The sequence below is a fragment of the Microtus pennsylvanicus genome, chromosome 12, assembly GCF_037038515.1.
Source record: "Microtus pennsylvanicus isolate mMicPen1 chromosome 12, mMicPen1.hap1, whole genome shotgun sequence".
Taxonomy (NCBI): domain Eukaryota; kingdom Metazoa; phylum Chordata; class Mammalia; order Rodentia; family Cricetidae; genus Microtus; species Microtus pennsylvanicus.
Genome location: NC_134590.1, coordinates 95,774,523 through 95,788,855, shown reverse-complemented (window position 1 = coordinate 95,788,855; position 14,333 = coordinate 95,774,523).

The window sequence follows — 14,333 nt, the reverse complement described above, 5'->3', positions numbered from 1 at the left end:
ATATTAAATCATTAAAACTCTTCAAATAAATAAAAAGCAATTCCATTTCTCTCTCTCTCTCTTTCTCACCATATACCAGCACATCTGAACTGACTGCAACATACAAAAGAAGAAGAAACACGGAAAGAAGACATCCCTGCTGGACAGGATCTGAGATGAGAATAAATTCATCGAATGGCTGCCAACAGCATTTCATTGAGAAGAGATTCCACATTTTATGCTGTACAGTTACTTAGTTAGATAGATAGATAAAGAGAGGCCTGTGAACTGGGGTGGGGTGTGGCTTCTCAGGTCACCTCAGGTCAGGGAGGGGCTGAGGAGTGTCCCATTGGCCTTGACAATAGGCACGAGTCAGAGGTTAATGTCAGGGCAGGGCCTGAGAGTTCCTCAAAGGGAATGAATGGAGACCCTTGCTTACCTAAGAAATGCCTGACCTTGGAAAAGGACTTGTGGAAAGCGGGCCCTTGAAACTGTGGTTTCACGTCTTACTAGAAAGCTCCCTCTTGGAAGGGAAAGTCATCGTGATATCTTACTCTTTTCCCAAGGATACCCTACCTACCCTTCTGATCATTCTTACTGAATTAAGTCTTCCACTGCAAATAAATAAATAAATAAATAATAAATGAAGTGGGTGAGTGAGTGAGTGAGTGAGTGAGTAAGTAAGTAAGTAAGTAAGTAAACAAGCAAATACGTGGATGGACAAATAAATACAAAGTTTGCTGTTGTTGACTGACTTTTGATTTCATAATGAATCTCTCTCTCTCTCTCTCTCACACACACACACACACACACACACACACACACTAAATATACAATAAAAGGAAGCATAACACCTTTACTCAGGGGGCAGAGTGAACTCTGAAAGTTTTCCAGGCGGGGGGGGGGGGAGACAGAATATAAGAACAAAATGAGAAACAAGGAAAAATAGTGTTGGCTGGCTGGCCGGCTTTCAGTTCCCTGACAGAAATGAGCACATTGTGGAGGAAACACAAAGTTGTTACACTATGTGGGTGTGATGAGGAGAGATTGTGAGTGAGTGTCCTGTCAGAACAAAGTTAGTCCCATAGTTGATGAAATTCATTATCCCAAAACTTCAGCAGAATATATCCCAAGTTTGCAAATGTGTGATCAGCTTGTGACAGGTTGGGCTGGAGATGCTGAGAACTGGGGAGCCCTCAATGCAAGAGCAGACACTCATTCCCATGAAGAGGGAGAGAGGGAGGGAGGGAGGGAGGGAGGGAGGGAGGGATCATTCATTCCTATACTCAAGTTTAAAGAAAGATGAGTGGCTATCTATGGAGAGACCACTCACAGATATGAAAAATCATTTCCTAAAAATCAAATTTCTCAGTCAGTATGCAACTGCTATGGTGCTTCTCCTAGATAGAGCAAAACACACAAACAAACTGATTCCTTGATCTAGAGCCACAGTGCACATGCTGTGGAAAAGGGGACATGGCCAACTTGAATCACAATATTCATCAGAGCATGAAAAGAGCGTAAAAAGGACACAGAGGAGAGATAATTGTGGTCCTTCCTTCCTCCCTCCCTCCCTCCCTCCCTCCTTCCCTCAGGAAGTGACTGACAGATGAGACTTTGTCCAAGCAGGTTCTGTCTGAAATACCAGACTTGAGTTTCCCCCTCTGTGGGTATTAGCTAATCAGTCCTCCCTTCTTTCTGTAGGAAGGTGGTGCATGTCTCTCAGAACTTACCTGGTTTCCTCTGCACCAGGTGAACCAGGGAAAAGCTTTCTAAGCCTTATTCAGACCTATAGAGGCTGCGCTGTGTGTGACTTCAGAGACCTCAGGGAGTATAGGGGTGGGTGGGTGCTTGATGCTTCAGACTCATGTCATTGAAGGACATAACATAGTCTGGATTCACAGAGATTCACAACACAGAGCCATTGTCACTTACTAACAGCTCAGGACACCCAGAGCTAACAAGAAATTGCAGTCTCAGCCGGGCTTTAATCACAGCACACACACAGATCTCTGTGAATTCAAAGATGGCCTGATTTACAGAGTGAGTTTTAGGACAGCCCAAGATACACAAAGAAACCCTTTCTTGAAAAACAAAGCAAAACAGCAAAAGAAAGAAAGACAAGGAAAAAGAAAAAAATGGCAGTCTCTTTCCACTCTCTCCTCCATTGGCTCTTAAAGAGCTCTCAAGCTGAACTGGAGACCATGGTGTCACTCAAAACTGGGAAGCCAGAAACCTTAGGGGGGTCACAGGAGTCGGACTGACTGCAGCACTTGATGCCTCAACCCTGCTAATGGCTGTGATATAAGGCATGGTAAAATACGGGCTTTGGCAGAGCACTAATCCCCTTTCTCTATTATTATTGCTACACAACGAAAAGGACCGGGGGGGGGGGGGGTGATGATGTGCAGTCAGTGCTGGTATTGAAATCTCACTGACTCCTTCCGCACTCCTTGTCAATTCCCGACTTTGTCAAATCAACTATCGTGAATCTTTGATGTGGGTTGGCCCTTTAGGAACTCAGAGAAACAAGACAGACAGACCTGTTTCATCCCAGAAACCTCCCAGTTCCTGAGCCCTAGCCCTGGAAGTCTCAAAGCCATCACATCCAGAAATCTCTCTAGTCCCTGCTAGTGGTGAACTCACTTCGTCTTCCCCAGGACCACTAATTATTTCTCCATGTTTTCCTGTGAGATCTGAGGCCAGCTTTCTTCTTCCTCCCTCTGGCCTCTCCACGAACGATCTCCATTCTCTAGACAACATGTCTAGAACCGAGTCTTATAGGCACCGAGAGAGTGTGTCTTGAGGGCAGTTGGCATTTCTAGGACACGAGTGACATCACAAAATTCCGAGAGCTCTCTGGGATACCGTGGAATTTCCAGAGAAGGGACTGCTGATGTCGTGAGGCACGGCCTTTACCTCCTTGCTGATATTTCTCCCCGAACTGACCGACCGACCGACCGACCGACCAACCGGAACCTGAGGTTTCCTTTCCAGGAGTCTCTCCTCCGACACAGAGGGAGCCATTCAGGATTTCCTCCTTCCAAAACCAGAAATTTCTCTCTGCTTCATTAATATCTTCTCACTACTTCCTGAACCCATGGGGAGTTAGTTAGTTGAACACTCACTTTTTTCATGAATGACCCTTCCTCCCTCTCCTGAACATCTCATATTACTGATTCATACTCAGTAAAACAGTAAAATGAGAAATTAGGCCAGGAGGACATGGAAGATGAGGGTTGAGTCTTCTGAAGTGAACAAGCACTTAGGGAAGGCTAAACTTAAGGGAATTTGACTCTGAGTGGCAAGACATGAATAGCTGCTGCCAAGGCACAGATACAGGCACCAACTGGGCCCTCGGCATCCTCCTGCATCATCAGAGCTGTGTGGGAAACTCAGCCCAAAGGAGGGGCCGTGTTCAAAGGGAGAGGGCATTTTCGAGGACAGCACTGTTTTCTTTTTCTTCTTTCTTTCTTTCTTTCTTTCTTTCTTTCTTTCTTTCTTTTTTTCTTTCTTTTTTTTTTTTTCGAGACAGGGTTGTTCTGTAGTTTTTTTTTTTTTTGGAGCCTGTCCTGGAACTAGCTCTTGTAGACCAGGCTGGTCTTGAACTCACATGCTTTCTTTTTTTTTTCTATTGGATATTTTTGACTTCTTTATCAAAGATCAAGTGTTCGTAGATGTGTGGATCGATATCCGGGTCTTCTATTCGGTTCCATTGGTCCTCCTGTCTGTTCTTATGCCAGGACCAGGCTGTTTTCAGAACTGTAGCTTACAGAGTGTTCTTGCAGGTGGGGCACAGAAGAGGTTAATTACGGTACCTTAGTTCTTCTGTTTTTCTAGCAGACCGGAGCCCAGCTGACAGGAATCCAGTAGAGATGGTGTCAAGGTTCGCACTGACACTAACAGCTGTAACTTGAGCAGGATTTATGATCCACATGAAATTTGCAATGAATTGCAGCAAATCTGTGACACTCTAACTTGCTCAGGCTCAGTATCTGAACATACAGATGTTTGCAATGATCACTGGCTTCAGGATTTTTTTTTTTGTTGTTGTTGTTGTTTTGTTTTTCCACGAGACAGGGTTTCCCTGTAGCTGAAGTTTAATGGCCTGGTGTTTTTGTGACTTACTGCTTCAAAGAACTTCTCCATTTCTTTATCCCTAAGGGAAAAGAAATATAATCACTAAATACATTTAAGTGTCTTTCAACCATTTTAGATCCCTCTGTTGAGAGTTCTCTGTTTAGGTCTGTACTCCATTTTTTAAAATTGGATTATTTGTTCTTTGGATGACCAATTTCTCGAGTTCTTTGTGTATTTTGGAGATTAGTGAAGATCTTTTCCCATTCTGTAAGGCCGTCGTTTTGTCTTCTTGGCCATGTTCTTTGCTTTACAGAAGCTTTTCAGTTTCAGGAGGTCTCACTTATTAATTGTTTCTCTCAGTGTCTGGTTTTTTTTTTCTTTTTTTTTTCTTTCTTTTTTTTTTCTTTTTTTTCTTTTTTTCTTTTTTTTCTTCTTTTTTTTCTTTTTTTCCTTTTTTTTTCTTTTTTTTCTCTCTTTAGTTTTTTTCTTTGTTTTTTTTCTTTTTTTTCTTTTCTTTTTTTTCTTTTTCTCTCAGTGTCTGTGCTACTGGGGTTCTATTTAGCAAGCGTTCTCCTGTGCCAATGTGTTCAAGTGCATTTGATATTTTTATTTTTATATTCTTTTATTGTGGATGAAGTCAATTATTTGAACTCTCAAATATTTTTATTGTTATTATCTCTCTATTTGTTTGCTTATTTGTGGTTGTTCAACATAAGGTTTCGTTGTGTACCCTTGTATGCCCTGGGACTCACTTTGTAGACAAGACTGGCCTCAGACTCACAGAGAGTCATCTGCCTCTGCCTCCTAGTGCTGAGATTAAAGGCATGCACTAAACACCTTTTCTATATATTTATTTTCCTAATAATTTATTTATTTTCATTTTATTGTCATTGGTGTTTTGCCTGCATGTATGTCTATCTGAGGGTGTCCGATCTTGGAGTTACCGACAGCTGTTGACTGCCATGTGGGTGGTAAGGAATTGAACCTGGGTCCTCTGGAAGAGCAGTCAGAACTCTTAACCACAGAGCCATCTCTCTCCAGCCCTCACCTTTTTTTTTTTTTGAAAACGGGGTTTCTCTGTGTCACTTTGCCTGGCCTTGAATCTCAATCTGCAGAACAAGGGAGCCTTAATCTCACAGTGATCTGCCTGCCTTGGTCTCCCTGATCTTGGAGGTGTTTTTATCATCTCTCTCTCTCTCTCTCTCTCTCTCTCTCTCTCTCTCTCTCTCTCTTTCTGTGTGTGTTTCTGGCTATCTAGCTATCTATCCATTCATTTATTAGTTTATGTATTTATTTATTTTTTGGTTGTTCTTGTTGTTTTCTGAGACAGGATTTCTCTCTAGCTTTGGAGTCTGTCCTGGATCCAGACCTGGTCACAGCTGTACCGGAAAATAAAATAAAACAAACAAACAAAAACAAAAACAAAGCAAAGCAAAAGCCAGGCAGGACTGTCTGGTTGACCTTCCCTTTTCCCCTCCCCCATGGGCTCCTCAGAGGCGGTGCGGCCTCCTGCAGGGAATCCACAGAGCCTCTGCCCAAGGCTCTCCAGGGAACCCACTCTCTCCCTTTCCCCCAGCCCCAGGGCTGCCGGCCACATCTATCTCTCAGGCGTACATCTATCTCTCAGGCGTAGGTGGCGGGCACTCTGGCTATCCAGGACGTGACAGACACAGATACACAGAAGCAGGGAGGAACGGTGCCCACTCTCTCACTAGATGCAGGCATGCAGGAGGAACAATGAAAGAATGAGAACTGGAGAGATGGAATTTCTGGAATGTCCAGAAACCACATGGTGGGGATCTAGTGACCTCTTTTGGTGACAGGGAGTACAGCACAGATTGGGTTCTTGTGCTCCTGAGATGTAACCCCCACAAGGCAGCAGCTCATAAGTGATTGTAAATCCAGTTTCACACAACTGCACATAAAATAAAGTTAAATAAATCATAAAAAAATTCTTTAAAAATTTGAAATTAAAATAAGTTCTACACAACCAGAAAGACTGTCTCAAATAAAAGTAAAATAAAATGTTCTAAAATAGGACAACTTCCCTGCCCCCCCACCCCCACAGGGACACACTTGGTGCAGACCAAGAGATACAAACAAAATTTGAAATTAAACTAAATGTACAAGAAACTGAGCCTGGTTATTGTGGTGCACATCTTTTATTCTATCATCAAAGAGACAGAGGCAGGTGGACCTCTGTGAATTCCCAGGCTTTATAGAGAGGCCCCCAACCCAAATAAAAAAAAACATATATAAAAGTTTGACCAAACACCACCCCCCCCCAAAAAAAAGGAAGGAAGGAAGGAAAGAAGAAGGAGACATTATAAACTGTCTCCTTGGTCCTAGAAACTGGATCATGGGAATTTAGGACCTATGAGACAGTGCACGAGTCTTGTGATCTCACTTGGTAGATGAGTCTGGATTTTAACTCACAGATGTCCTTCTGCCTGTGTCTCCCACATGCTGGGATAAAGGGTTCCCTAATTCTTGAATGGCATACTGAAAGTAGTTATTTCTACTTGGTTTGCGTTTGAATTTTTTTTAAACAATCCATGCCTAATTATTTATTTATTTTTGGTTTTTCATGACAGGGTTTCTCTGTAGCTTTGGAACTAACCCTTGTAGACCAGGCTGGCCTCAAATTCACAAAGATCCACCTGCCTTTGCCTCCCAAGTGCTGGGATTAAAGGAATGTGCCACCACTACCCGCCTTTGTTTCTTTTATTTATTTTTGTTAAGCTCTACGTTTTTCTTTCCTCTCTTTCCATGCCTCCCCTTCAACCCTCTCCCAAGGTTCTGGCTATGACAAACAATGCTGCTATGAGCATAGTTGAGCCCATGTCCTCGTGGCACAATTGAGCATCCTTTACATATATACCTAAACGTGGTATTGCTGGGTCTTGAGGAAGGTTGTTTCCTAATTTTCTGAGAAATCGCCACACTGACATCCAAAGGGGGCGGTACCAGCTTGCATTCCCACCAGCGATGCAGGAGTGTTCCCTTTTCCCCACATCCTCTCCAGCATAAGTTGTCATCAGTGTTTTAGATCTTGGCCATTCTTACAGGTATAAAGTGGAATCTCAGAGCTGTTTTGATTTACATATCTCTGATGACTAAGGGTGTTGAACATCTCCTTAAGTGTCTTTCAGCCATTTTAGATTTCTCGGTTGAGAGTTCTCTGTTTAGGTCTGTACCTCCATGTTGTGAACTGGATTATTTGTTCTTGAAATGACCAATGTCTTGAGTTCTTTGTATATTTTGGAGATCAGACCTCTGTCTGATGTGGGGTTAGTGAAGATCTTTGCCCATTCTGTAAGGCCGTCGTTTTGTCTTGTTGGCCATGTCCTTTGCTTTACAGAAGAAGCCTTTCAGTTTCACGAGGTCCCATTGATTAATTTTGTTTCTCTCAGAGTCTGTGCTACTGGAGTTAGATTTAGGAAGTGGTCTCCTGTGCCGATGCGTTCAAATGCTTTTTTTAAAAAAATAAATATGTATTTATTATGTATACAATATTCTTTCTGTGTGTATGTCTGAAGGCCAGAAGAGAGCACCAGACCCTATTACAGATGGTTGTGAGCCACCATGTGGTTGCTGGGAATTGAACTCAGGACCTTTGGAAGAGCAGGCAATGCTCTTAACCGCTGAGCCATCTCTCCAGCCCCCGTTCAAATGCTTTTGATATTTTTATTTTTATATTTTTTTTTATTGTGGATGAGGTCAATTATTTGAACTCTCAAATATTTTTATTGTTATTATCTGTTTGTTTATTTGTGGGTTTGCAACACGGGGTTTCCTTGTGTATCCTTGTATGCCCTGGGACTCACTTTGTAAACAAGACTGGCCTCAGACTCACAGAGATCCGCCTGCCTCTGCCTTCTAGTGATGGCATTAAAGGCGTACACTAAACACATTTTTTTTGAAAACAGGGTTTTTCTGTGTCACTTTGCCTGTCCTGAATCTCAATCTGCAGAACAAAGTAGCCTTAAACTCACAGTGATCTGCCTGCTTTGGTCTCCCTGATCTTGGAGGTGTTTTATCATCTATCTATCTATCTATCTATCTATCTATCTATCTATCTATCTATCTATCTATCTATCCATTCATTTCATTTATTAGTTTATTTATTTATTTTTTTGTTTTCTGAGACAGGGTTTCTCTCTAGCTTTCCTTCTTGCTTGCTTGCTTGATTTTTTTGCTTTCTTGCTCTCTTGCTTTTTTCCCCCTTCTTTTATTAGTTAGTTCTTGAGGCATGGTTTCTCTGTGTAACAGCCCTAGCTGTTCTCTCTCTCTCTCTCTCTCTCTCTCTCTCTCTCTCTCTCTCTCTCTCAAATATGTTTGGTTTTGTGTTTTGCTTTATGAGACAGGGTTTCTCTGCTGCTTTGGAGACTGTTGTTAAAACTAGCTCCTTTCTTGTAGACCAGGCTGTCCTAAAACTCCCAATGATCCTGTTTCTGCTAAATATGGAGCCAGTGCTCTTGAATGCCTTTGTCTGGTGAGGTCAAAAGCCACCGCCCCACACACAACCCCCCCCAACACACACACAAACCAAACACAGGCACAGGCACACCCAGAGACACATAAATAAACTTTTAAATTAAGAAGAGCCTGGAGAGCTAGTTTCGCGGCTCTTCCAGAGAAATTGGGTTCAATTCCCAGCACCTGCATGGCAGCTCATAGTGATTGTAAATTCAGTTTCTGGGTGATCTGACATCTTCAGACCATTGCACATAAAATAAAGTTAAGAAAATCATAAAAAAATTCCTTAAGAAATTGAAATTTAACTAAGTCCCACACAATTGGAAACACTCTCAAATAAAAGTAAAATAAATGGAAAAGAATACAGTGCTAAGTGCAGTTATGAAAATGTTTTGAAATGTGATACCTTCCCTGTCTCCCCCACATACACAAGCCACACTGAGAGATTTAAATAAAATCTGGGTAATCATTTATGTATCTGGCCTATGTCAGAGGGGCAGGGGAAGCTGAAGCCTTGTCCTTTGGGCTCCAGGTTCTCAGTACTGCGTCAAAAACTCGAGTGTATAGTGAGCCCATGTCTGTCCTGCCGGCAGCACTCAGGAACTGGGAATACAAGGATCAGGAGATCATCTTCAACAACCCAGCAAGTGCAAACCATCCTGGTGGGAAAGAGACCCTCTAAAAGAAATCAATAAAATGACATTTTTATTTTTTTCTGTCGGAAGTGAAAATGTTCCAAATAATTTACTGCATCAGTATTCCTGGAAATGATATCAAAATCAGAATTTTTCTTTTTTTTTTTAACATTTTATTTTATTCTTATTATTTTCATTTTTATTTTTTTGGTTTTTCGAGACAGGGTTTCTCTGTGGTTTTGGAGCCTGTCCTGGAACTAGCTCTTGTAGACCAGGCTGGTCTCGAAATCACAGAGATCCGCCTGCCTCTGCCTCCCAAGTGCTGGGATTAAAGGCGTGCGCCACCACTGCCTGGCGTAAATCAGAATTTTTCATATTATTCCATGGCTGTTGTAATTTTCTCTGTGGCAGACAGAGGCAGGCAGATCTCTGTGAGTTTGAGGCCAGCCTGGTCATCTACAGTTCCAGGACAGGTGCCAAAGCTAAGAGAATCCTTGTCTCAGAAAATTTTTTTCTCTGCGTCTCACGTGTCGTGTGTCTTTCTCTAAGCAGGCCCAGGAATCCTAAGAGCCTGTAGGTGATCTAGGAACTCTCCTGTAGCAGGGGCCCTGGCCTCCACTCCTGGCCCCTGAGGGCACCTGGTAAAAGTGAGAAGGCAGATTTCAGAGACTAGTAAAGTTCAAGGTCACCAGCCCTTCCCAACAGCTAGAACCTTTAAAGGGTGAGGCTACAACTTAATTGGCCTGCTTAGATATGGATATTTTTGTTGTGGTTCTTGTTTTACAGGGCAGGAACAGACATCCAAGTGGGAATTTTCCACAGCTGTTTTAATTTTCTCAGACTCGGTATTTAGTATGAGAAGTGGTGTGTGGGGTTGTACAAACACAACTACTGAAAAAGAACCCTAAGAAAGCAGGCCTCCCTCCCTCCCTCCCTCCTTCCTTCCCTCCCTCCCTCCCTCCCTCCCTCCCTCCCTCCCTCCCTCCCTCCCTCAGTTCCTCCCTCTCACCAAGCCATAATTGTGGCAGCCCCTTGGCCCACATAGTCCTTTCACTGATCAGTCAGACACACTCTTTTTTTATTTTTGAATTTTGGGTGAAGTCAATTAATTGAGCTCTTAGATGATGATGATGATGATGATGATGATGATTAGTTTATTTGTGTTTTTTTTTTTTTACATAGAGGTTCCCTGTGTCCCTGGAACTCACTTTGTAGACAAGGCTGGCCTCAGACTCACAGAGATCTAGCTGCCCCTGCCTCTACCTCTGCTTCCTAGTGCCGGAATTAAAGGCCTGTACTAAACACACTTTCCCCCCCTAAGTCAGGGTTTCTCTGTGTCTGTCGCTTTGCCTGTCCTAAAACTCACACTGCAGAACGAGGTGGCCTCAAACTCACAGCGATTTGCCTGTTTCTGCCTCTCCTGATTTCTGAGGGCTGAGAACTGAGAATAAAGAAATGTGCTGCCCAAAATATACTGCCGCTGCTGCAATTAAAAAAATAAATTAAAATAAAATAACCTGAGATAAACAAAGAAAAAAAGGAAAACACCTGTTTTTTCCTTCCTTCCTTCTTTCCTTCCTTCCTTCCTTCCTTCCTTCCTTCCTTCCTTCCTTTCTTTTTCCTTACTTGTTTTTTTTCTGTTTTCTTCTTTTATTATTATTATTATTATTATTATTATTATTATTATTATTATTTTTGGTGAAGGGTTTCTCTGTATAATACCTTTAACTCACTATATAAACCAGGCTGTCATCTTGGTAACATTATGGTTTTGTATTTTCTTATTTCTTGTCTGTAAATCAACAAATCAACATTTCTTCTCTCTCTCTCTCTCACACTCATTTAATTTATGTTTTATTTTATTTTTGGTTTGTGTTCTTGTTTTGATTTTCAAGGAAGGGTTTCTCTGTTGCTTTGGAGCCTGTCTTTGGAACTAGCTCTTGTCAACCAGGCTGGCTGGCCTCAAACTCCCAGAGATCCACCTGCCTCTCTGCCAGATATGGAACCAGTCATCTTGGTTAGTTCAAAAGCCACCCCATAAACACACACACACACACACAACACACACACACACACACACACACACACACAGAGGCACATCCAGAGAAACATATTTTTTTTTTTTTTTTTTTTTTGGTTTTTCGAGACAGGGTTTCTCTGTGGCTTTGGAGCCTGTCCTGGAACTAGCTCTGTAGACCAGGCTGGTCTCGAACTCACAGAGATCCGCCTGCCTCTGCTTCCCGAGTGCTGGGATTAAAGGCTTGCGCCACCACTGCCCTGCGATGCCCCTACTATAAAAATGGGTTTCAGAAACCGGCCTTTTGCCACAGTGTCAGAAGCCCAAACTCTGCCTGTGGTCTCAGCTAGCTGATAAGCTTCTGTGACTCGCGGTGTGTTTGTATTTTTAAGTTTGTTTTTGGTTTATTAGACTTGGTGGTGTTCTCATCTTTGCATGACCCCCCCCCCTCGACCCAACATTTAAGTGTCTTTCAACCATTTTAGATCCCTCTGTTGAGAGTTCTCTGTTTAGGTCTGTACTCCATTTTTTAAAATTGGATTATTTGTTCTTTGGATGACCAATTTCTCGAGTTCTTTGTGTATTTTGGAGATTAGTAAAGATCTTTTCCCATTCTGTAAGGCCGTCGTTTTGTCTTCTTGGCCATGTTCTTTGCTTTACAGAAGCTTTTCAGTTTCAGGAGGTCTCACTTATTAATTGTTTCTCTCAGTGTCTGGTTTTTTTTTTCTTTTTTTTTCTTTCTTTTTTTTTTCTTTTTTTTCTTTTTTTCTTTTTTTTCTTCTTTCTTTTCTTTTTTTCCTTTTTTTCTTTTTTTTTCTCTCTTTAGTTTTTTTCTTTGTTTTTTTTCTTTTTTTTCTTTTCTTTTTTTTCTTTTTCTCTCAGTGTCTGTGCTACTGGGGTTCTATTTAGCAAGCGTTCTCCTGTGCCAATGTGTTCAAGTGCATTTGATATTTTTATTTTTATATTCTTTTATTGTGGATGAAGTCAATTATTTGAACTCTCAAATATTTTTATTGTTATTATCTCTCTATTTGTTTGCTTATTTGTGGTTGTTCAACATAAGGTTTCGTTGTGTACCCTTGTATGCCCTGGGACTCACTTTGTAGACAAGACTGGCCTCAGACTCACAGAGAGTCATCTGCCTCTGCCTCCTAGTGCTGAGATTAAAGGCATGCACTAAACACCTTTTCTATATATTTATTTTCCTAATAATTTATTTATTTTCATTTTATTGTCATTGGTGTTTTGCCTGCATGTATGTCTATCTGAGGGTGTCCGATCTTGGAGTTACCGACAGCTGTTGACTGCCATGTGGGTGGTAAGGAATTGAACCTGGGTCCTCTGGAAGAGCAGTCAGAACTCTTAACCACAGAGCCATCTCTCTCCAGCCCTCACCTTTTTTTTTTTTGAAAACGGGGTTTCTCTGTGTCACTTTGCCTGGCCTTGAATCTCAATCTGCAGAACAAGGGAGCCTTAATCTCACAGTGATCTGCCTGCCTTGGTCTCCCTGATCTTGGAGGTGTTTTTATCCTCTCTCTCTCTCTCTCTCTCTCTCTCTCTCTCTCTCTCTCTCTCTCTCTCTCTGTGTGTGTGTCTGGCTATCTAGCTATCTATCCATTCATTTATTAGTTTATGTATTTATTTATTTTTTGGTTGTTCTTGTTGTTTTCTGAGACAGGATTTCTCTCTAGCTTTGGAGTCTGTCCTGGATCCAGACCTGGTCACAGCTGTACCGGAAAATAAAATAAAACAAACAAACAAAAACAAAAACAAAGCAAAGCAAAAGCCAGGCAGGACTGTCTGGTTGACCTTCCCTTTTCCCCTCCCCCATGGGCTCCTCAGAGGCGGTGCGGCCTCCTGCAGGGAATCCACAGAGCCTCTGCCCAAGGCTCTCCAGGGAACCCACTCTCTCCCTTTCCCCCAGCCCCAGGGCTGCCGGCCACATCTATCTCTCAGGCGTACATCTATCTCTCAGGCGTAGGTGGCGGGCACTCTGGCTATCCAGGACGTGACAGACACAGATACACAGAAGCAGGGAGGAACGGTGCCCACTCTCTCACTAGATGCAGGCATGCAGGAGGAACAATGAAAGAATGAGAACTGGAGAGATGGAATTTCTGGAATGTCCAGAAACCACATGGTGGGGATCTAGTGACCTCTTTTGGTGACAGGGAGTACAGCACAGATTGGGTTCTTGTGCTCCTGAGATGTAACCCCCACAAGGCAGCAGCTCATAAGTGATTGTAAATCCAGTTTCACACAACTGCACATAAAATAAAGTTAAATAAATCATAAAAAAATTCTTTAAAAATTTGAAATTAAAATAAGTTCTACACAACCGGAAAGACTGTCTCAAATAAAAGTAAAATAAAATGTTCTAAAATAGGACAACTTCCCTGCCCCCCCACCCCCACAGGGACACACTTGGTGCAGACCAAGAGATACAAACAAAATTTGAAATTAAACTAAATGTACAAGAAACTGAGCCTGGTTATTGTGGTGCACATCTTTTATTCTATCATCAAAGAGACAGAGGCAGGTGGACCTCTGTGAATTCCCAGGCTTTATAGAGAGGCCCCCAACCCAAATAAAAAAAAACATATATAAAAGTTTGACCAAACACCACCCCCCCCCAAAAAAAAAGGAAGGAAGGAAGGAAAGAAGAAGGAGACATTATAAACTGTCTCCTTGGTCCTAGAAACTGGATCATGGGAATTTAGGACCTATGAGACAGTGCACGAGTCTTGTGATCTCACTTGGTAGATGAGTCTGGATTTTAACTCACAGATGTCCTTCTGCCTGTGTCTCCCACATGCTGGGATAAAGGGTTCCCTAATTCTTGAATGGCATACTGAAAGTAGTTATTTCTACTTGGTTTGCGTTTGAATTTTTTTTAAACAATCCATGCCTAATTATTTATTTATTTTTGGTTTTTCATGACAGGGTTTCTCTGTAGCTTTGGAACTAACCCTTGTAGACCAGGCTGGCCTCAAATTCACAAAGATCCACCTGCCTTTGCCTCCCAAGTGCTGGGATTAAAGGAATGTGCCACCACTACCCGCCTTTGTTTCTTTTATTTATTTTTGTTAAGCTCTACGTTTTTCTTTCCTCTCTTTCCATGCCTCCCCTTCAACCCTCTCCCA